This window comes from Protopterus annectens, chromosome 4.part0 (assembly GCF_019279795.1).
Source record: "Protopterus annectens isolate FY-2018-M chromosome 4.part0, PAN1.0, whole genome shotgun sequence".
Classification (NCBI taxonomy): Eukaryota; Metazoa; Chordata; order Ceratodontiformes; family Protopteridae; genus Protopterus; species Protopterus annectens.
Genome location: NC_056733.1, coordinates 1,531,794,845 through 1,531,819,041, shown reverse-complemented (window position 1 = coordinate 1,531,819,041; position 24,197 = coordinate 1,531,794,845).

Below are 24,197 nucleotides of genomic sequence, written 5' to 3'. Positions count from 1 at the left end.
TGGTAGGAATGCTTTGAGGTACATATGCCTGGGATGGGGGTGTAGTTTTCACTGAACCTGTCCACTAGCAGGTTGGCTATTTCCACTAGTTCAGTATATGTGGTACTTTACTATGAGTTCAACACAAATCTGGGCTTTTCATTTGAGGTTTCAGGTATAGCAGAAGAATGTCTTATGATTGTCCTTAGCTAGGGATGGTAATTTCGATTCATAGTTAGCTTTAGAGGACTTTACGAGATGTCTTATTTGCTTGTTCAAGCTAAGGAGGGCGTGCTTCCAATTCTAAGAATGTTCCTTCTTGTTCTTAGACAGCACTTTTTTTGTATTATTATATAACCTGTTTATGGTGAATGTCTACCAGACAGGCTTATTAGTAATAATATTTATTAACCATAGGATGGGTAAAGGCCAATCTATAACTAAATGGGGTAGATTATTTCATGCAAACAAAAGTGAAATTAGCTAGGTTTAAAATGGCCAGCAAAGGCAGCTACCCTAGCACTGACCTATGAACCTATGAACCTATAATACCTAGTTGTTTTAACGTATTATTAGTTTTTTGTGTATGACCCTATCAAAGGCTGAAGTTAAGTGTATAGCAATTACATTACAGCATACTTCTTCATTTATAGGTGTTTATATATTGATATGCAGCATAATGCTAGAGGTACTTATGGACCTATTTTCAAACAATGCATGCTTATGTATAGTTTCAAGTCACAATCTTTCCAATTTTGACAAAAAATTATCCAAAATAACATTCTCCATTATTTTCGTGCAACAGGAAAGTAAACTTATGGGTTGATGTGACTTTGGGTCATCTTATTTCCCTTTCCCTTAAATATGGGTTTAACAAGTCATGTCTCTAACCCTTAGGAATCTGCCAAACTTAAGAAACCTGGTGAATAATAGATATAATGGCACAGAACGTTCATGCCAAAGTGTTCTCACTCCATCTCTTCCATGTGCTTTATTTGCATCCAGTTTGCATAGTTACTTTTCAACATAATCTAATTTAATTTCAGTATTTGAAGTTGTGAACATTACTAGCATACTTTATTTCCTCCTTTGTGGAGCCAAACTGTTTTCTATAAGATTTTGCAAATATATCTATAAGTTTGAGAATAAAGTTTAGAATCTACACAAAATGTATTGATCTACAATATTTTACGCCTACCATGTCTTATGTATATAGATTTATATGTTTTTACTCCTATCATGTCTTATACATCAATGAAATTGTTTCCTAGTATGCTCAATATCATGATATAAACTTCCTTCAATTTTTTCCTGATCTTTTATCATACTATGTTGAATTTATCTCTCCAGTTTGTTTATTTCAGTTTTTAAAAGTTATAGTTGAACTTCAGTTTCCATTTCTGGTATTTATTTTTTTAATTTTTCATCTTAGTTAAGTATCTTGTTCTTATGGGAATATATCCTTCTGCCCTTGTATGCCTAGATCCTGATGTTAACATTTTTTGATTTTTTGCATTCAAACAATTTCTCTTTCAAACTTGGCACATACCTTCTGCAGTCTTTTCACTGAATGTGCCACTCCAATTTGTTTTATACAATGACTTTTTTGCTTACATATTGTCTGTTATTAATCTTGTGTACATTGGTGTAGATTTCAATTCAGCAGGAATATCTAGCAGTAGTTTAACCTTTATAATCCTGTGGTCTCTGCACATCTATGGCAGAAAAACATGACATGAACATATTATCAGTTCCTTAGGAACATAAACAATATCTGGTGTGTTCCATTTCCTGGTAGGTTTGTACATAGTCTGCAGCCATAATTGCTCCTGAGCATACGTTATAAATAATTTCATTACTAATATTGTAGAATCAATAATATTCTAATCTGTTTTTGGTAAATTTAAGTCCCAAGCTAGAATTATTTTCCCTCCCGTGTTTCATGTAAGAAATGTATAAAGTCCTTTGGGTCATCAGCACTCCACCAGCTGTAATCTGTGCCTGGACTGTCTTTATTGTCATAGTTACACTATCTATAGCATTGCTGTTATCATCAATCATGTAATAATCACAGGTCTCTTAACAATCTTTAATCCTTATTACAAGGCCTCCATATGATTTTATACCCTGACAGAACGGGTTTTCAGTCAGTGATCTTTAACCATGTTTCACAAACAGTAACATCATCCATTTTATGTGAATGTTGTAAAATTTCCAGTAAAAAAAATAACTTTATTACTACTGCTCCTAGCATTAACAAACAGCATAGATAAATGAAATATTGCTGTCTGGGATCTGTTAAATTTCTGACCTTGAAAAAATCCTACTTACATTAGTCAGATATTACAATATATCTGCTGCAAAAATTATCCTCCATTGTCTTGACAAGTGGACTCAAGTCCCAAGCTGGAATTATTTTCCCTCCCGAGTTTCATGTAAGAAATGTATAAAGTCCTTTGGGTCACCAGCACTCCACCAGCTGTAATCTGTGCCTGGATTGTCTTTATTGTCATAGTTGCACTATCTATAGCATTGCTGTTATCATCAATCATGTAATAATCACAGGTCTCTTAGCAATCTTTTATCCTTATTACAAGGCCTCCATATGATTTTATACCTTGACAGAACTGGTTTCCAGTCAGTGATCTTTAACCATGTTTCACAAACAGTAACAATATCCATTTTATGTGAATGTTGTAAATTTTCCAGTAAAAATATAACTTTATTACTACTGCTCCTAGCATTAACAAACAGCATAGATAAATGAAATCTTGCTGTCTGGGATCTGTTAAATTTCTGACCTTGAAAAACTCCTACTTAAATTAGTCACATATTACAATATATCTGCTGCAAAAATTATCCTCCATTGTCTTGACAAGTGAACTCCATCCTCTCTAAATATGAGTGCCCAAAATTAGACATTTCCATTTTTTAAATTAGCTATTTTTTCATGTAGGTATTTACCCAAAAAATCTTTACATGCATGCTGACCTAACTCTCCTGTCTACATTTGATTTGTGAAGAATATGTCCTAACACCTATACAAGGTATGTTATCTAAGACATACGCATGTTCCCTGGTAACTGTAAGTGAGTCCTTGAAGATTAGATAATAGTACCAACATGAGCATAGACAGCTACATCAGTCCCTACTCATATACTGTATTTTTCTCCTAGCAAGCATCACAATATCCAATGGCCATTATCCTATCTGAAAATGTAAGTATCAAGTTCATCTAATAAATGAATCTTCAGTTACTAGTTTTCATAATTTATTTCATTTGTAGGCATACAATTCTCATCTGGCTTTCTTTGTACTTCAGAAGTCTGAACCATGTTATCTTCAGTCTTTCTCCTCTTTTTCTTGTACAGCAATGTTTCTTAATCATTCCAAGTACAGATTACATTTCTTCTTTCTAGCCTGCCCCTTGTCTCTTTTTTCACATTCTCTTTTATAAAATGGTGAAATTTTCTGTAGACTGAACGTTTTGTGATTGAACAATGCTATTATTCCCTGTAATGTCTGTAACATATAAGGCAGTGTGTTTTTTATTAAGCATTCTTTTTGCATTATAGGTTCATAGGTTCATAGGTTCATACTAGGCTATCTGCCCTAGGGCATTTATAAGCCTAGCCAGAGTGTGTTTGGCTTTCACCACCCATTTTAAATTAATTTTGCTATGCCCTTTTTCGAGGTTAGTATACTGTGCCTCTGTCTAACAGTGACACAGAAGTGATACCCGGGGTAAACCTACGATCTCCCATCCACTCATCAAGATTCCTCTTGAAGAGATTCAATGAGGGACTCTGCCTAACCTGGACTGGGATTTTATTACAGAGTGAAGGGAGCCTCTGGGTTATGAATCTGTCCCTCCAGCATGTCCTATTTATTTCAGTGCTGAGGTTCAAGTCTCTCGAGCGTGTAGCTCGATGGGATTTGGATTTTCTGAGGTGCAGCATGTCCATTAATTCCGGGTTGGACATGGCTTTATACGTCAGGCACAGATCGCCTCTGAGCAGGCGGTATGCCACTGAGTAGAGCTGGAGTTTCTTTAACCGGGCAGCATATGGCATCTGTTTGAGCCCTTTGATCATCTTGGTGAGGTACTTTTGGGGTCTTTCCAGTTGCTGCAGGTGTCTGGTAAGGTACATCCCAAAAGGGGCATTGTACTCAATTATGGGCCTGATGAGGGATGAGTAAAGAGGTACGATGACCTCCCCTGATCTAGATGTGAATCCCTTCATGATTAGGAGGGCTATATAAAATGTTTTTCTAACCACTTTGGCCACGTGGTTGTCAAATGAGAGATTGCTATCAACTTGGGTCCCCAGGTCCCTAATTACTTCTTCTGTACTTAATGGATTACCACCTATGTGGTGATTTGTGGGCACTTTGTTTTTGCCAAAGGTGATGACTATACACTTTTTGGCATTTAGCTTGAGGTCATGGCTCTGGCACCAGTTGTCTGTTTCTATGAGGTCCTTTTGGAGGATGCTTGTGTCGGCTGGAGAGTCGATTATGGCACCCAGTTTGCAGTCATCTGTGAACTTGGTCAACCACAGTCCTTCCATGTTGGCCTGTACCTCCGAGAAATATATACCAAACAAGAGAGGTCCCAGGACTGAGCCTTGTGGGATGCCACTTGTAACTCGATTGGAGTCTGGCATGGCTCCAGCAATTCTAACCATGTGGGTTCTGTCCTTGAGCCAGTTTGAAACCCATCTAGTGATATAGGGGTTTATATTTAAGCTGGTGAGCTTATCTATAATGCCCGAGTGGGGTATTGTATCGAAGGCTTTTGTGAGGTCCAGGTAGGCTGTGTGGACCACCTTCCCCTCGTCAATGGCCTTGGTGACTGTTTCAAAGAAATCAACCAGGTTTAAGAGGCAGGATCTGCCCTTAACAAAGCTGAACTGGGTAGGATCCAGTGTCTGTAGGTCCCCAATATCTTTATTTATGAGGTCCATGGTGATCCTTTCCATAGCTTTGCAGACCAAGCTAGTCAGGCTTATGGGGCGATAGTCTCCAGGATCCATTGAGGCACCACCTTTGTGGAGAGGGACCACTGTTGCTGTACGCCACTCTTTGGGTACATATCCTGTAGTAAGGCTGAGATTGAACAGTAGTTTTATGTTTGGGTTTAGCTCTTCTTGGAGTTCATGTATGACGCAGCCAGGGACACCGTCTGGTCCCATTGATGCTGTGCTTTTTGCTTTGGAGAGGGCAGCTCTTACCTGAACATCTGAGATGTCAGGGGGGGCAGCACTCTGCTGGGATAGATATTTGCCCTTTTGGTGGGAGGGGGGGAGAAGTTTGCGCTGAACCTGTCAGCTAGGATGTTGGCAATGTCTGTGGGTTTGGTGTATTTTTTGTCATTTTGGACTAATTCTGAGCATATCTGGGAATTCCCACCCAGGTTCCTAACATAAGTAAAGAAAGCTTTGTGATTGTCCTTAGTGTCCTGTGCAATTTTTCTCTCGAAGCTGGCCTTAGACGATTTTATGAGTGCCCGTAGTTTTTTGCTAATACTGATCAGAGATGCCTTCCCTTTTTGGGATTTTGCTCTATCATGTAGTAGCTTCCTCCTTCTATTGTATAGTTTGTTTATGGCTGGGGTCCACCAGATAGGACGTCTGCCTTTGGAGGATTGGGTCTTGGTTTTATTTGGGATTGCATGATCCATGCATTCCTGAAGGTGTTCATAGAATGTGTTTTATAAAGGATTCTGCGGTCTGGGCCATATTTTCCACAGGCCCGGGGCTTTGAAGGATTCCACCTCGGTTTTGAGGAGTGTGAAATTTGCTTTAGAGAAGTTTTTCACTGTGGTTTTCAGGGCAGGGGGGTGGAGTCAGGATGTGAATATCCAGTGAGATTAGTTTATGGTCTGATCTTACCAGTGAGGGATACACTTCTGGTTTGGGAGCATAGAGTCCCCATGTTGGTAATGATCAGGTCCAGTTTGTTTTCCCCTCTTGTGGGAGTGGTAACAAGTTGTTCCATAGCATTTGAGTTTATAAATTCTAGGAACCTTTGGGCTAGGGTGTTGGAGCTAGAGTAATGCTCCCAATCTATGTTTGGGTAGTTGAAGTCGCCCAATATAATTGTGTTTGGAGAGACCTTCATATTTTCCAGTGTTCTCAGGAAGGCCGAGTGGGGTTCCGGGGTTTGCGAGGGTGGTCTGTAGCAGGCTATAAACTGGGAGGCAGTTTTACCCACTGTTAGTTGCACATGGATAGTCTCTGATGCTTCGTGCTGTGCCACCAACCTGGAGGTGTGAGTATCCTTGACGAATATTGATACTCACCCTCATTTTATGGTTCGGTCCAAGTTTTGTAGCCGAAAAGCATGGTATGAGGTATAACCTGGTAGTGCTGGGGTGCTCTCAGGAGCCTTGAACCAGGTTTCTGTTACTGCACAGATATCGATGTTCTCCAAGCTAAGGAGAGTTTCGATTGCGTGCATCTTGAGGTTTAGACTTCTGGCGTTGAGTAGCATTACTCTTAGTTTCTTATCCCTTGTGATACCTATGGAGGTGGGTTTGTCTTTTGAGCCTTGCCTAAAAAAGGCACTATGGGGGTAGCAAGAGCCTTTGCCAATATCCGAAAGCCCAGGGGTGACATGTGCTACCCATCCCTAGCGAAGCGTCGTGGCTTGTCAGGCTGACAGGCATTGGATCCCCTTTGAATGACACCAATACTTAAGCCAATTGTTGAAATTGATCATCTTGTCTTCATATTGTGGCATCATTCTTGGTGAGGGTAAGATGCTACTCAAGGTCAGGGTCATACCGGCCTGGGCTACATGCTCAGAGAGCTCCTCTATGTCTCCTCTATGTCTCTTTTCATGCAGTCCAGGGATGTACGTCTCAGGTCATTCACACCAGCATGGACAATGACTGAGTCATATTTGTACTTGCCTTGGAGTGACCTGAGCACTTGTGTTATGTGGCGGATCCTAGCGCCCGACAGGCAGCTCACCATGACCTTCTCCTTGTTCAGCCTGGTGAGCAGGACGTCAGTGTGCCTAACGATAGAGTCACCTATTACAAGTGTATCAGGTGTGCTGTTTAGTCTTAAGGGCTGTGACTGTTCGGCACACTGGCTTTGTGAGCTATGTGTTGCACGTGTTTTGTTTTGGGGTAGCGGTTGCTTGGGTGTCTGCTTTGGAGGTCTCTGCTGCTTAGGCAGATTTTTATTTAGAGCCTCTGAGTATGTTTTTGTGTGTTTATGTGTTTGGTTTGCTGTCGTGGTAGGTCTATGTGAGACTGGAATTGTAGTGAGTGTGTTTTTTTTCTCCTCCTGATTGGTTTCGCCAGTACTGAGTTGAGAGAGTTTAGCCTCCAGTATGGCTATATGGTTGCATCTCACACATGTGTTGGAATTTGTTGGGAAGAAGAGAGGGTTGTCTGTGTACATGAGGCAGTTGTAACATTGCCTCAAGATTCCCAGATTCACCAGCTGGACTGGAGAGGAGATTGACAACTGACCATTGGACATGCTAGAATAGTATTGGGAATTCCTTTATAATTGAAAAAAAAGGGCCAATGGGGAATGAGTTACTCAAGGGGAGTTTGTGAGGGTGTAGTGCTTTAGTGCTGACTTATATAATTACTTTAGTGAGCAAGTGCCAGGTAACTTAAATGCAATGTGCTACAGGTAACTTAAATGCAAAAATGACAAACAGTAACTTTCTTTCAAGTGAAACAAGGAAATAAGTACAGTAAGCAATGCAGATATCACTAGGGATCCACAGAAGCACTGAAAAGCCATGTTTTAGGTGGAATTAGCGTTTCAGGGAACTAACAGGCAAACAAACAACAAGCATACAAATAAAGCTAGATTCAGCAGGCCTGGATCTAGTCTATGCTACAGTAAACAAGGTGTACCAACTTCAATAAGAAACAGTTCAAATATGCAGGCAATATAAGCCTTTAACCAGAAATTCCCAGCTCAGAAGGGCAGAGTCCAGCCTCTCCTCCCACAAGAGTGCAGACCACAAACCTTCTTAATGTAAAATAACTGGCCTGAAGCCCAAGTGCTTAAACCAGAACTAATACACGTTTAGAATAACAGACACTGAGCCCTCAATCAGCAGTTCACAACTTAGAAGGATGTAAGCAACCTGTTCTGCCACCACAGCGCAGGCCACAAACCTTCCTAAAGTAAAACAACTGGTCTGAAGCCCAAGTGCTTAATCCAAAAGATTATAAACATTATATATAAACATTAATCAATTTCTTTTCATTCCTTTCTTTTCTTTTTTAATCTGTTCTATTTGTACTTTGCCTAATATTGTTTATCTCATACTTGTCACATCATGGTATGTGATATATAGTTTTACCGTAGTCCATTTCTCAAATATTCATATGCAGCTTCACTAGGTTTTCCATCAAACAAGTCACTATAACTAACTGTGCCTCTAACTTTTACATCTTGCATACTTTTTTCCCAATGTGCAACATTAAATGTACTCATTTATTTCACAGTTCAGATTTCCTCTTCTCCTTTAAGCATCTTTCTAGACAAATGACCACACATTCCAAATTATCCATGTTAAGCCCAAGGTATTTTTATTAAACTACTCCCATTCAATAGATTCCTAATTTGGGGTCCTTTCATTGTTTTTGCTAACCCACTGAATCAAGGTAATTGCATCTATGTACCCAGAGCAGGTAGCATCCCCTTCAGCCCTCTTTTGTTTTAACATTGCTTGTCTGTTGTTAGCTACTCTTGTCCATTAGTATGTTCTACAAATTTCTTAACCTTCTTCCATATTTTAACTATCCTGTTCTGCTTTATGGAATGAGTAAGCCCCTTATCAGATACAACTAGCCAGTGAAATCAAAACTTTAACTCCATGAATTTTGCCTGTTACAGTATTGATTTTAAATGTTCTCTTATTGTAGTGTTCATAACTTTTTCTTCAGCTTTCTGATTTTTTTCCCAAGTATAAGTGAAGTCTTTTTCTATAACTCAACCCAAATACACCTGGCTAGATTTCAGCTATATCTCATAACAGTTACCCAAAACTCTTTTCCCTACACTAGTAACTGCTGTTACTTTTTACAGTGTAATTCCATACAGTCTGTAAATATCAGAATATCTCCAGCATGCCTGGTAGAACTTGGTCTATGTTTTCTGCCATCAGTATACAGTCATTGACAAATTATATAAACCAGGACTATCCATTCTGTCTTGAAAAGATATCTATAATTCTTTAACGACCATGAATACAGGCTCTTTAATAATTAGAAAGAAATCAGGAAATGGCAATGGACAATGTTATCGATGACCCTTGAACAGTGTGACATTATTAATAATCAATAAATTGGTGTGTTAGTACTAGCACATTAAAGCACAAAATAAACAAGTGGAGTGGTAGGAGAAAGCTGGTGAAGAGGCTGGTAAAAAAATCACGTTGTAATCACTGCAACCAAATCATTTATTATGTAAGCGCTTTCGGTGGTGAAAATATCCCACCTGCATCAGACCAAGAACAACTTCAGATAGTACATTTATATAGTCTTATTACTCAATTGATTAATAATTTAATGTCTAAAAACCAATCAATTAATTAATCTATTAAAATACCAAGATTCTTTCATATAAAAATAACCTTACATGATTTAAATACAATACCAACACACTATATACTATATTAACTCACAAATAATGGTTTAAAAATATCTAATAGATTACATAGTAAATGCTGCTAAAACACTTAGAAAAAAACCCTTTAGTAATACATATTAAATGAAATAGCAGTCCCCAAAATGGCACAAGAAAGAAACTATACAAAAGAAAAAGCGAAAAAACAACTCTATGCATACATTTTATGTATAAAAGCAACCACATATCCGTTTACATAACATATGTTTAAAATATATATTGTGAATACATGTTAGTCTAAAACAACTGTGCTACAACACTATTATAAAAATATAAAAGTTAAAATTAATACGTGAATTAAAACTGATTAATTATGCTAACTTGTTTAAAAAAACATATGTATACTATATTAGTATACTTATAAATGACACTGTTAGCTTATCTATTTAATGCTTTCAGTTTTAAAACACTTTTGATGGTAAGGGCTGCAAGGATGGTTACTGAAGACGTAGATTTTGACTTGGAATGTGAAAAGTTAAAGTCTATGTTCCTGAGTAGGGGGTATCCTTATAAATTACTTCTTGATATAATAACTGAAGTAAGAAATAAGAGATCAATTGGTGTGTTTAAACCACTCTATCTCAGTTTCTTGTCCACTTTTTCATCTACCACTATAAGGGGCAAGGAGATTTTCATTAAAAATTGGGCAGTTATTTTGGAAGAACCATCTATTTGCACTAAACTGGGCATCAGACCTCACTTTACTTTTAGGAGAGGTCTGAATCTTAAAAATGTATTAGAGAATCACAAGAAAAGGAATCAAGGACAGTACCAACGGGTATATACAGGTATGTGTAAATGTGGGCATTGCACACAATGTAAGTACATTCAGGTGACCACTACTGCTAACATTAATCATAAAGATTACAAAATTAACGGTTTAACTGTGAGTCTAAAGCAGTTGTGTACGTAGCATGTTGTCAGTTTTGTCCCTCATTCTATATAGGGAAGACCAAGCGGAAATTAAGACAGAGAATATACGAGCACTGCTATGCAGTTAGTAAAGGGGATGTCAACAATGCTCTTGCAAGACATATTTTGCAATTTCCATCTCATGAGTTTTTATTTTTAGTCGTACATCAGACCCCTTTAGATCCGAGAGGGGGGCCTTGGCAACTTTTACTTGAACAGAATGAGTTGTATTGGCAAATCAAAACTGCTGCATATATTTTTCCCGGATTAAATGATTATGTTTCCATCAAAAGTGTTTTAAAACTGAAAGCATTAAATAGATAAGCTAACAATGTCATTTATAAGTATACTAATATAGTATACATATGTTTTTTTAAACAAGTTAGCATAATTAATCAGTTTTAATTCACGTATTAATTTTAACTTTTATATTTTTATAATAGTGTTGTAGCACAGTTGTTTTAGACTAACATGTATTCACAATATATATTTTAAACATATGTTATGTAAACGGATATGTGGTTGCTTTTATACATAAAATGTATGCATAGAATTGTTTTTTCGCTTTTTCTTTTGTATAGTTTCTTTCTTGTGCCATTTTGGGGACTGTTATTTCATTTAATATATATTACTAAAGGTTTTTTTTCTAAGTGTTTTAGCAGCATTTACTATGTAATCTATTAGATATGTTTAAACCATTATTTGTGAGTTAATATAGTATATAGTGTGTTAGTATTGTATTTAAATCATGTAAGATTATTTTTATATAAAAGAATCTTGGTATTTTAATTGATTAATTAATTGATTGGTTTTTAGAGATTAAATTATTAATCAATTGAGTAATAAGACTATATAAATGTACTATTTGAAGTTGTTCTTGGTCTGATGAAGGTGGGATATTTTCACCACCGAAAGCGCTTACATAATAAATGATTTGGTTGCAATGATTACAACGTGATTTTTTTACCAGCCTCTTCACCAGCTTTCTCCTACCACTCCACTTGTTTATTTTGTGCTTTCAAGTGATTTTTGGTTTTCCTTTGTGGGTACTAGCACATTACTTGTAACATGTCAAGGAACTGTTATCAAGTTTTGATTTTAAGAACTTTTTTTATATCAAATAATCAAGCTCCTCTTTCCAGCCCAAATGTCAGTCAAAATATACTCTTGTGCAGATCTCTGGTCTAGCAGATTCGTCACAGATGCAGAGAAGTACCAGGTCAGACATTTTCTGTTACATCTTCTTATCTGAAATTCTACTTCTCTAGAGTGCATATATGCCTGTGTGCATATGTGTGTGTGTGTGTGTGTGTGTGTGTGTGTGTGTGTGTGTGTGTGTGTGTGTGTGTGTGGGTGGGGGGGTTAAGGTGCTGACTGAGTGCCTGTGCTGCATTTTGTAAAAGGAGACTTAGGAATATCACATCAGAAGCATCAGGAGTCTAGGTCACCAAAGTGTAACTGCTTCAGTTTAACCCTGAGTGTGAGACAGTGGAATAAGTTAGCCAGACAATTTATTTTTGTACTTGTCTGCTCTTATTGTTGCCCCAACCCATCTGGCAATTAAAACTTGACACATTACCCCCCACACACACCTAACAAATGTGTGCATCACTTTCCCTCTAAAACCATTAAATATATATTTTTCCAATCTATGTAATTCTTATCAGAGGCATTAAGTTAGACAGTTGTGGACATAGTATGGCCTAAATAAACCAGAGTTTCTCTAATGTATAGAAACTTGTACTCAACAGAGTACAAAGAGTATGCTTACTACACCCTTGACACATGCATACACACACCCACACACACACACACACACACACACACACACACACACACACACGCACACGCACACGCACACGCACACACACACACACACACACACACACACACACACACACACACACACACACACACACACACACACACATATACTTTTTTTTAAGATTGCTGGTGCTGTGTGGTATAATCAACACATAAATCATATTTGCTGTACTTTGAATCTTTCTAGCTCACCCCCAGGCCATTCTTCCCTTTTTATTACATATTCATCTGTCACTTCCAGATACTGCAGGGCAGGTACCATTTATAGCTCACAGGTGATTCCTTGCTCCCTCATTTCCATAACTGCATTCTAGAGTTACATAATAAAACTAACAATTTATTTAAAGTGGAGGAAGGTGGCATACAGTACAGACTCTGATCATGTACTCACAAGGTCAAAGAGGAAGTAAACCAGTTTATGGGAAAAAGGGAGAGATAAAGATGTGGAGAAGTGCTGAGGTGAGTGAAATGAGAGTATGTGTGGGGGAGGCGTGCTGGAGGCTGCCCTTTATATTCAGAGAATTGTGGGGAAGTAAGCCATGGGCTGTTCTACGGAATAGTATGATTGAAGTGGCACAGTGACTGAAACTAGACTCACGTGAGATACAGGAAGGGCAGAAGAATTTAGGATAAAACACAGTATGCTGAAAAATACCCCAGAGAAAGAGAGGAAGACTATTTGGTCACGAAGATGGTTAGTGTGCAGAAGAGAAATGCAGAAGTCACAAAGCACGCATATAAAAATAGCAATAGATACAGAAGAAGGAGATAAGCCACAATAACAAAGAACAGAGTATGACAGTAAAGTAACATAAGTTTTGTGTGTTGAAGGAGAGGGACAAGAACAGACTTTTACAAAGATACTCCTGCAAGCTATTTCCCACATTCTGCTCAAGTCTTTCATTTGCCACACTGATTAGCACAGATATATTACATACCATTTATCCTAGCTTTTCACACTGCCTTTGCCAGCAGTTGCATTTGTAAGACTACCTCTAACAATCACATTCATTTTTTGCTAAGCTTTCTCTAGGATAACAAAGGACTAAGTTGTGACCACATAATAGTGAACATAAAAGCATTCTTAGTTTTTTTACAGGCAAAAGTGCATCAAACCGAATTGTGCAAATGGTCATGTCAGCAAATATAGTGGTAGTAACATTAAGGATAAATAATACGAGCAGAGATGAATCAAATATATGGGGAGAGGAAGTAACAGTTAGCCTTACAGGATCTCTGAATGCTTCTTTTGCAGCATCTAGTAGCTATGGATGAGCCTTCTGCTGCATTATAAAGATGCTGGAACCATAAAAGAGAGGTAACCACTATACCTTTCAGAAAGAAACTGCTTCCTGCAATATATACAAGGAAAGATGTTACCATTTCTTATAGTATGTACTTTCTGTCCATTTTCTCAGTGCCATAACATTTCTTTGAAGATTATAGACAGTGATAGATACTTGTGATTAGACAGTGATAGATACTTGTGATTAGACAGTGATAGATACTTGTGCAATGATCCTCTACAGTGATTTTCTTTTCCTTCCCGGTATAAGATAAAATGGAAAAACAAAATCTGACTCTTAAAATGGTGCTACATAAGATTAGATATCGTGTCACATAACAATAAACTATAATGTAAGTATTTGCATATGTGGGTATACATGTGCATTTATTTGAGTGGGTTTATATATAGACAGTCTGCATGTGTGTGTGTGTCTGTGTGTGTGTGTGTGTGTGTGTGTGTGTGTGTGTGTGTGTGTGTGTGTGTGTGTGTGTAGAATTGCAGAATCATAAACTGCTTTATAGAATAAACTGTAGTTACAACTATCTTTCTAGGAATACTCAATCTGTGAACACTGGGAGAAATTTTGAGTTAAAGCTTACTTTTTTAAAGTAGTTTACAAGTTCTTGTGTGTGTGTGTGTGTGTGTGTGTGTGTATGAAAAATTGCAGAATTATAAACAGAATGTAACTGAAACAATTACCTTTTTATGAATTCTCAAAAACTCTGAACACTGACAGAAATGTTGAGTTAAAAGTAAAGTTTTCTTTTTTTATTTTTAGCAATTTCTTGCCAGGAGATTTAGATGAACTGTTTACTCTTAGGGCTCTTCTTCCTTAGGCACTTGAGCATTAAGATCGGCCATGAACAAATAATATTTCATAGTGCCTTAAAACAACAAATCTTTTCTGCAGAGACTAAAATTGTACGAGTTTACATAATAAGTACAATTTTAATATCTAACTATATGTGAAAGTATTGTGTTTAATGTTGGCCACCTATACAAAAGTAGTTATCTAAAAAAAAAACAGTGATTTAATCTGTCTTTCAGTGCAATTTCATTCATGACAGTTAGACTGTTACGTTGTCATGGAATTTTTAAAGCACTTTGACACACTATCGTTCCAGCCATGATGTGTATAACTTGATCAAATTCTCAAAAGCTTACTTAGAAAATCTCCAGACCACAAATTATGTAAATTTTAGTATGACTGCCATTAAGAATGATATTCATTCATGAAAATGTAACTCTTGAGCCATAATAATGTACAAAAAATAAAACAGTAAATATAAATTAAAGGAACTACATGCTTTTGTTTGTATTAAACCTGAAGAGTGTAGATCCATCTCATCTGTCACATTCCAAGCAAACAAAGAAACATTCAGGTTATGTCTGACTTAATTGTGGCCAGCCTACTACCAGTGATCTGACATGACTTTGCAACTAAAGTAACAATGTATTTAAATGTGACAGATATAACTGTATATCATACCTCTCAACCTCTTAGAGTGAGAAATCTGGACAAAGCCATAAATAAAAGTGGGACAAAGAACCAAAAATAGGGACACTTTTTAAATATTGTTCTTACAAACTTAGAAAGTTGATAGAATAACAGAATTTGCATTAGCATGAATTTTCTGAAGGGTATGATGCCTGAAACTCAAATGTCTGTCATTATTTTCTAACTTTAATCTTTAATGATTTGTCACTAATTTACCAGTAAACCACAATTTAATGGAAAATGGACCAAAGATATGAGGCAAAAATCTGGCCATTCTGTGAATGCTAAATTAAGATGCAGCCTGTAATATCTCATACAAGCTAATAGTAAAACACAGTCTAATTAACTCTCTGAAAATCTTAATATAAGAACTGAATTTATCCTAGATATTTTTGGTAACATGTTCAGTGGACCATAGACATTAGGTCTCAGCAATCATAAACTATGCAAACCTCTTTTTATTGAAGATACTGTGCCACCCCAATTATACACACAGCCATCATGATCTTTATTTTTAAACATATTTGAAAAGCTACCATTTTAATAGGTCAAACAAGAAGAGAAAATAAAAGAATATCAACATGAAAGATGTCCTCTCGTCAACTAAAAATCTGTTACACACCACACATAGTCACACCCACAACTTTAACACTACTTTCATTGACGTACCTGACTTTTCTTTGGGGTGAAACACTGTTTCCAGAGATGTAAAATTCCTTCCAAATGCTATTTGCTTTCTTCAGCTGAAAAAGCACCAAGTAAGTAAAGTAGACCTTTGTCTCTGAGCCTGTTATTAATGCTTCATTGCATCTTCCCAGCCCAGTCATAAAGATGAATAATTAACAGAATGCAGAAGGAAAATTCCTGATCTAGCTTCCTACTACTGATCAGTAGGGAATGACTTAGTGAGACAAAGACGAGATCACCAAGGAAATAGGTGGTGCTAGGTAAAATGGTCAAGGTGCAACTATACAGTGAATGACCCCAGTACTATATTGTAGCAATACTTGAATGGGTCACATAAATAAATCCGCTAGAAAAAAATAGTGCTGTTATTTGCACATTCCGTGAAAACAGTGCATTCTCTTCTTGTTCGGCCTTTCTAAACTGTATATAGGGCTTTTAACTTCTCTGGTTCTCTGCTGTAGGCATTATACATATTAACTGCATTTTGTCTGGGTAGAACTTTATAATGCACACGCTTTATTCAACAGATGGTGCTGAAGGAAGAAGACAACACCTTGTTTGTAACAAGTAGCAATAAGAGTGAGTAACCTTCTCCCTTTAGTTATGTATTAATAAAGTGGTATAATGGTGACTTTTCATCAAGACAATAATGTTGACTCTGAAAGCAGATGTACCAGCAATGCAAACAGAATGCAAAACATAAATATAGCAGGGTGTTCAAAAACAAATAACACAGTGTGTTACAAGAAATAGTGCACTGAGTGCCAATGTGCAAGAAGAGTGGAATTCAATAAGACAAGCAACAAGCCCAAGCTACTGGAGAAAAAAAAGCAGTATCTATCACATGCTAATGGGCATAAAATAATATGTAAATGATTGTCAACATGCTAGTGAAAGCCGTCATGTAGACAAATGATCACATCAAACATGACAATAAAGTTCAGATTTTTTTTTAAATTAGCTCAATAAACCATGCCAATTAATTTGCCTGAACACCAGGATAACATGTTCAGTACACATGAGCACTGCATGCATGAAGATGCTACGAGGAGGATCTACAATATTTGGGTAACAAGAGTTAGTGGCCACCTTCAGAGCCATTCTCCCTGATTTTGCATGCTGCCACACTCCTGATTTCAGACTGGTATGCTAGCAGCTGATATGCAATCACAATGACAACTGGGGCATTGACATCCATTACTGTGTGGGCAGAGACACCATAAGAAAGTTAGTAGATGTGCTGTTCTTACATGAAATCAGGGAGATATATGGAATGCCATTCCAAGTAGGCATATGTTTGTACAGCATTAACCATAATTCCTATGGGCACTGTTCAGCATCCATCAAGGAGCATGTTGGGAGATTCACAGGCATTGGTCATGCAAATTATTAACCAGTTCTTGGACATGATGATGCAGCATGGGTAAAAACATATTTGATTTCCTTGGGTAGCAAAAGAAAAAAATAACACTTTGCAGGCATTCTGTGTCACAGCCTGTTTTCCTGAGGTTCTAGTGCAGCTAACAGCACTGACATTGCTATCACTGTTCTAAGTGGTATCCAGTGTATCAGTCAGAAGAACTACTTCATCGCCTATGTGATGTTACGTATGTTATATACAATGTGACTGTGCACCATTCAGGCTGTTCCCATAATTCTCACACCTGATACACGTGCCATACCAGAATTTCATGCAGGGTGACTCTTTATAGTGTTATCTAGTTGGAAGGTGCATAGATTGCCAGCCAAGGAGTCCACAATTGTCTGGTCCCAAGATCATAGGTTTCCACTGTTGTGTATTGCAGCTGATACTGGATATACCTTAGAGTTTGTGGCTTATTGCCTGTATATGCAGACCCCAAAGAATGGCACAGATGGCATGTGACACTGCACTGTTACAGAAGTATAACACAGTTGAGTGTGTTTAGTCTTCGAAATGTCCACTTCTGCTGCTTGCCTACATCTGGCAGCACAATGCAGTATGCTTTAGAAACCTGCAGCAAGATATACAGGGTCTGCACCATGCTACACAGTATGGTGATATGAAATCAATTACAATGTAGGGACACCATAACATTGCCTGGCATGCATATGGTGACACTGGAGGAGGATATGGGCCAGGAGCTTTCAGATAGACCAGCTGTGGCCATCACTCATTTGAGGCAGAGGTGAGTGCAATAAATCATGGCACTGGGGAGGAGGAGGAGGTATCTGATCCACAAATATAAACTGTGACAAGACAAACACAGAAGAAAATGTATGCATACAATACCATACCAGGCTGTGTAATAGAATGCATTGTCTGGCCATACTGTGAATCAGACATTGCCATACTCATACAGTACAGGAGGTCAGGATATTGGATACTGTAGCATGCAAATGACTGGGAGGCTTGGGAGTCAGAGGTCATGTACTCCAGTGATAGCATGAAATGTATGTGGGGAGAATGCTGGCTGAGTGTGCCATGTGGCCCTACAGTACCATGGCAGGAGGCATCCTGTCCAACAGTTGTGTATCACATTGGGGATATTCTCTTGAACTCTGCCTGACCCCTCCATATGGCATTCACAAGTTTTTATTACCATAGGGTAGGGTTACAAGAGAGAGTACAGTGACCTTGAACTGTGGGATCTTAGTTGCCTTTCCTGGTTGCATGTGCCCATTGTGGAGATGGCAATGCATCAGCCATGATGATGGGAGTACCCATGTCCAGGGATGGAGACAGCCATAGCCAGTGTGGATAGTGAAGCTGTCTCTGGAAAAATATGTACTATCTGTGTAAACCTTTGCACGGACCATGCCCTGACATCAGTCCGTTAGCACAGACACATTGTGCTTTGCAAGTATCATCATGGCTGTATTAATGACTGCCAAGTGAACCACCACCATCCTCAGCAGGTATGTCTACTCTGGGCACCTATGTTCCATTTCATTCTGTGTTCATTGCAGGATATCCAGAAATTCTCATGGCATTTGCAGTTCCTTCTGAAAGCTAATGCAGTACACACCATTTCTGACATGGTGTGAGTAGTAGTCATCTGTGCCATGATCACTGACTTGCACATCTGCTATTTAATGCCAAGGATAACTCCCAGGTCTGGGATTGTAAAAAGTCCTGGCAATGATGGCCAACCCACCCACCTCTTCATTATGCTAGGTGCATGTACCTCAAAGGCTGTTTAAGCTTTTGATACCATCTGTGGTGGTGACACTTGTGTATCAGTGATGTGAGTGGCATCAATGGGAAATCCTTCACTGAATACAGAGATGCCAGAAGTTCTTGTTGATCCTCGGCCATCATTTCAGTAATGGATGATATGAATGTGCCCTCCATTGTTAGCACTGCTGCAAGTGACACTGTGTCATCATTCTGTATCACGTGAATGGTGCCATCATCCTCAGTCACCAGTGACCTGATAACATCTTCTCTCAGTAGAACCTGTCAATACATACAAATAATATATGTGTAGCAATGCTGAATTATATATGTGACTCCCACCACAATGTGGCAGAGATAGCTTCTTGGCAAACATAGCCTATGGATACATACATAACTTCTGATGCATTTTGACACTGCTGCACCTCATGTGTTCTTCCTGAGTAAACACTTCATGGTCATAAGTCACTGTCCTACAGAAATAGTACATGCTACTACTCACTGGGTACATCCTCTATGGACACTGGGACATTTGTCTCCAGCCAAGGTCCAACATGCAAGTCACCTTCAAGTATGATAGTCCTCTTATTTTCCTTGGTGAAGGATACATGCGAAGAAATACATAAAAGTACCCTTCAGGAATTCAGCCATCCCTCAAAGCAATCATACCAACAACACACCCCTAAGAATTACCCCAGCAGTCAAGGACTTAAGACACAAATACACAGTAATCCAGCCTTTGCCTGTGATGTGTCTACTGTAGTGAGTAAATCATTCTATGTTATGCAACTTATAAACAAAGGTATGGGATCCAGCTCCAAGGAGATAACTGTTCCACAATATTCATCCTGCATCAGACCTATCATTGAGTAAAATTCCCCATTTGGTATGCACCTGATCAGGCACATCTAGCAATTAGAACATCCACAGAGGTTCTTCACTAACAGAATCATCATCACCATCATCATCACCCCCCTTTTTTCCCTATTTTTCTACATGGGGTCGAGGTATCGTGTTAACTGTCGCCAACTCTCTTGATTCACTGCCACACTCCTGCCTTCTTCAACTCCCATGCCTGACTGTCACAGATCTTCTTTCACACAGTCCATCCACTTCTTTGCTGGACATCCTCGCTTCCTCTTACCTTCTTCCTGTCTGTCTCAAATCTTCCTCACCAGATTGACTTCTGCTTTTCTACATGTGCCCAAACCACCAAAATCTGTTCTCTTTGATCTTTTCTGCAATTGGAGCTACTTTGGCTTCTGCTCTTATGTCCTCATTTCTTTGTCTGTCCCACAGTGTGCATCCTACCACCCTTGTCAGGCACTTCATTTCCATCACCTCTAGCTTCTTCAACTGTTCTACCTTTACTGCTCAGGTTTCTGTACCATACCATAGTAATGGTCACACCACTGTCTTGTACACCTTACATTTCAGCTTCTTTGGCCTTCCTCTGTCATAGACCACACATGATACTCTATGCCAGTTGGCTGTGGCCCCTTTTATTCTAGCTTTGACCTCTTCATTCAGACTACCCTTCTCCTCAGCTACTCCTCCCAGATACTTGAAGTTGTTTACCTGTTCCACTATCTTCCCTTCTATCTCTATTCCCAGCTTCTTCTAATTTCTCAAATCTGCTGCCATTATCACCATTTTATCTGTGCTTAGTTTCATACCATGTGCCTTCAGATTTGCATTCTATGCTCCTATCCTTTGCTGAGGTTCACTAACAGAATACAGGGCATAAATAACATGTCCTATGCAGACTACCTCAAAGTCATATTACTGTATTCTGTCTCCCACAGACTGTTGAGGGGATATCTGTGCCTAGCATACAAGGCATCTTCAAAACACACTGTGATGGATATCCTTCATATCTGCAAAATGAACCACACCAGAATTACCCATTCTAATGACTTAGGCTTTGCCTGTGATATAAATAGGAACTTCTGGAGAAATAGGTATGTATTCCAGAGTCTAGCCTTTCTCTGGAACAGGCTCCATATCCATGTAAAACAGAGTTCTCCCTAACCAAATTCAAATGCAATGTACATAACTGAATGGGGAAACAGAGATTCACCCCTGGTCTGCTACCTATGAATCTAATGAACACAGGCAGCCCCTCAGGCCACTACTTCTAAATGTTTTATCTACCAAGCCCCTGAGTAACTACCAAGGGTACCAGAACTTGTCAGAGATTTGATATATGTGGATTGGCTTAAAAAGGCCCCAGTGGTTGTTAGCCTAGTACACACCTATGTACCAATGAACCTATGAATGAGACATTCCTGAGATGCCTCTATGTTGGTAGTTAATAACTGATGGAAGAGCTGTCTTTGGCAAATTCCTATCTTGATCTTGGCATGCAGTAACATATCAGTGATCTTGCTATAAATCTGTACACGTGGCATATTATGGTTCCCCACTGTAATTGATAGCATGTAGTCGCTGTCACAACCAGTCATGGAAAATCTTGCCTGTTATACTTTTCTCAAGGACAAGCATTTCATGAGTGTACAGTGCCTGCAATAGCATCTCCATCAACTGTGTGGTGAATTTTCAAGCAGGTGCCATTCCTTCTGTCCCATGACAACACATGCCCACTTAATAGGTTACACATGTGTGTGACTGTATGATTGTATGATACTCTATACCAGCCAACACTTGACTGAGACTGGACACAGCTCTGTGTGTGCTCCTAAACTGTAACCATTCTGACACTGTGACATACTGTGGCACCTCTGTGAACTTTAGCCTTACTTTCTGTCCATTGGTTGTGTAATAGTAGCATACTATGTGTCAGGTATACTGCAGTGCTCATATACCCTATATCATGTCATGCAGTCTGTGTGCATATGGAATGCTGTTGTGATCCTTACAGAGCAGCTAAACAATGTCTGCACCTGAGCATGTTCCCTTTGGCCTGTCTGACTGAGCCCCTGCCAACTGGACTGCAGCTTATTCTGCCCTGTCCCCTTCTTTCCTCTCAGGTCAGGATGAACCCTCTCAGACAGGACTCTAAACTGTCCTGCCCAGTCCCTATGCCCTGTCACATTGAGCCCCCAAACAGGACTGTAACCTGCTCAGACTTATCTCCATACTCTATAAGGTAGTGCCCCCCAAAGGACTGTAACCTGCCCAACCATATCCCCTGTGCCCTGACAGGTAGTGTCCCCCTCAGTGGAACTGAAAACGGTCCTGCCCTACCTTTGCTTCCTGCCCCCCCCCATCATGCCCGTCTCCTGTCATGGCCTTTGAAATGTTACCCCACACATTCTTCTGTTCTCTTACTTTGCCTGTTGCTTTGGTGCAACCTTGTGTGATCACTCAGTCGTGATGTCCATTAGCAGTAGTCCTAATCTGCCAGTTTGTCTATATGCTAGAGCACTCCACTATTTTCAACTGTCTATGTTGTTCAACATAATATGGCTTCCTGAGCTATGGTAACCATGGTATTTATCAAGCTAAATCAGGCCTCATATCACAGCAATTATGCTGATGAAGTCAGTCTTTAAAGTCTGACTGTTACATGATTTTATCTACCATATTTGGCACTCATATTTGCCTGTTTCTGTCCCCCAAGGTCATGTATGATGTGTGTGTCTGCACAGCCTCTACATTGCCTGGCTGCACTGTTGTCAACTTTAATCTCTCTTCTGTTAGTGTGCATTTCACTACCATGCTGTTCTATGAAGCACATCATATGGTTTCCAGCAAGTGCAGCCATGAGCACTATTTCTCTCCTGATTTACATCTAGACATATGACATGACCTCTACAGGCACAGAGTTTGGTAAGGCTTTTGACTGCTGCAGTAGGGAGTGTAAGATTTTTCTTCACTGATGTTTAGGTACCATATGAAGTGCAGCTGGGGAAGTATGAGGGTTTGCTTTGCAAAACTGTTGCCCTGCACCAGCTTGACAGAGCACTGAGCAATGCTACTGGCATCAACCAGTCTGAAAGGCAGTACTGGTACAAATATAGTGACCTGTAGATTCACCATCTCTGACAGTGAGAAGAGGAGGTCATGGACAGGAAGCCATCTTCTTACTCTAAACATTCTATTCATGGTTTTACACTGTACATTAGGCCTAGCAGTTGTAACTGTAATTGTCCTCTCTAACCAGAGATATGCTTTGCTAATTACTGATTGCTTCATGTTCGCGGCAACCCAGTAGATAGTACAGGAAAGACAGAGAACCTGGCAGATGATGCAACAGAGGCACTTCAAATGGGGGAGTAAATGTAATGGATTGTTGACAGTACTGTGTTGTTTTAATAAATTGCAATGCAGACTTCTAATTTATTGTATGTTTCTTTTTTTGTGTTTTTCTTTTTGCTTACATCTTTTTCTCCTTTTTTTGTTTTGCATTTCCCTTTGTGGTTTTGCTTTTTTTTACTCCATTTATTTTCTTTCTACAGGATCAGCCATTTTACAGGCAGTAGTAAGGCAGTGACCACTATACACTGGCTATAGTAGTCACTGCCTTACTACAGCCATTATACAGGCAGTAGTAAGGCAGTGACCACTATACACTGGCTATAGTACTTACTTCGGGGTTGCCGACAGTCCCCAGGCCTGTCTGTCTGTCTGTCAACAAAGTAATGAAGGTTACCCCATTGAAGGTGACCTGGATGACTTGCTGTTGGCCTGTGCATCTACCACTCAGAAGTGGGATGAAGGCTATTCATATGAGAGTGGTACAGACGTTTCCTCCTGTGTCATATGGTGGAAAGTGTAGCAGCTGGTGAGGACTGAGACGAACTAGTGACTGAATGCATACATTGGCTACCTGGAGTATCTCCTTGTGCAGCTGATTGAGTTGCAAGGTTCTCTAGCCCAATTCATTGGGCAAACAAATGAGGCAGTCACCCATGGTGTCAGCCATAAAGATGACTGACATCTAAGCATGTCTGGGTTGATCTGGCATCCACATCAGTGTACTTCCCTCCCTTCTTTGTTATTCCTTGTCCCTTGTTTGCAATGCCGTGAAATCCAACTTCATGGGATTGCTCTTAGCATAGTTGTTACTGCCATCATTATGGCTGCGAAGTTTTGTTATGCACCTCTGTCAAATATGCAGCTACGAATTGATATAACTCATACATACCAAATCCATATCGGGCTAAATCATATTACATTTATCTAACTATTTACCACTGAAACTTCTTTTACGCTGTAACT